Here is a 1,531-nt window from a genome sequence, read left to right as displayed (position 1 = left end):
TCCAGTTTGATCAATTCTTTTGCTTTTATGCATCTGCAAGATTGCAGTAATATATTAATCCGCCTCAATTCCAGCTTACTGAACGTGAAATTTGAAAGGTTTTATGTTCATGAAAGATGAGTTTCTCTATTCTATTCTTCCCTTCACATTTTTTAGCAGAATATCACCAGTTATACTGATTTAAAAATAAATAAAACACGAGCGTTTGCTTGTAAGCATGTCGCTGACAGCAGTGTCTACTCCTTTCTCTGAAAGCAAACAGCTCCTTGCTCGTTTCAACACGTTCAAAGTCATAGGTTTGATTTCAGATTTGGTAGGGACACAGTTTGTCTTCAGTTTCATTGGTCTGATGTCATTGGTCCTTTGCAAAAATGTGCATGCTGTTTTTACGCTTAATGTGAGCATCAGGACACATTTTGTTTAAAGAGAACAACAGCATTTCTTGCTACATTAATACAAATCTAATAAGCACTACATGCACTAGATGCTGTTTATCAAGACTTAAAGCATCACTGGCTCTGACCGAAGGGGAAAAAAGGACGATTTTCTTCTTTGAAAAGGTTTGCATTTAAACCTACCAGTGACTAAGACGGTAGGTAAATACGTGCCTAATTAACCAAATAAAGTCTAAATATGTCTGTTATATGTGGATTGTTTTCTTTTGAAGATATAGAATTGTGCAGAGGAAAACCCCACTCTTATTTTTTTTTTATCTAATATGCTCTCTCTGTATCAAGAGAAATAATACATTCAAGGGATGGAAAATAAATGTATTTACATTTGCACTGGAAGTATAAGAGAAACTGACACTGAGCATTTAAAATATTAACTTCACCCTAAAAGTTGTACATATGGGCTGTAGTTGCTCTGTGTCGCCCATTTCATGTATTTTATCTAGGGCTGAAACAATCCTATTAATCAATTATTGAAATAATCGTCAACTACTTCAGTAATTGATTAATCATGAACTGGAGTATAGGGCCACTGAAATGTGCCTTTAGGCAACAGAGCGACCCACTTAGAGCAGGAATTATAACAAGATTGTAAAAAATATGTAAAGATTTTGCATTTAAGATCAGAAAAAGTTTTTGTCAATATTCTCCATCCAGAACTCTCAATATTCTCCATCCAGAACTCCTCAAGAGGAAACGTTTTTGTTTCACCTGGTTTAATACCTGAACCGCCTTCAAACATGAAAACAATAGCAAAGCAATATTGGTAAAAGGGAATCAGAAATGTTGATAGCTTAAAGTCTTTGCCTTTTCATTTTAACAGCAGTTTTCTGAACTCCTGTCTGAATCCGAATATTTAGTTTTATAAAAGAAAACCTAACCTTGGTTACTTTCATTTCTCAAGTTCCACAAATCCAAACTCTCTCCTGCTTCTTTACAGAACTGCAATCAGAAGCTTTCGCCTGCTTTAGCCTAGATAATATTTAGTTTTTTAATTGGGACTAGTTTTGTAGCCTAATATTAATTTTAGTAACCGCCGTATTCTAGCGTAATTTTCTATATTTCGCGCTCCAAGCACG

Source organism: Cyprinodon variegatus, unplaced genomic scaffold (assembly GCF_000732505.1).
Source record: "Cyprinodon variegatus isolate N-32 unplaced genomic scaffold, C_variegatus-1.0 Scaffold1333, whole genome shotgun sequence".
Classification (NCBI taxonomy): domain Eukaryota; kingdom Metazoa; phylum Chordata; class Actinopteri; order Cyprinodontiformes; family Cyprinodontidae; genus Cyprinodon; species Cyprinodon variegatus.
Note: the sequence above shows the minus strand (reverse complement) of the source record.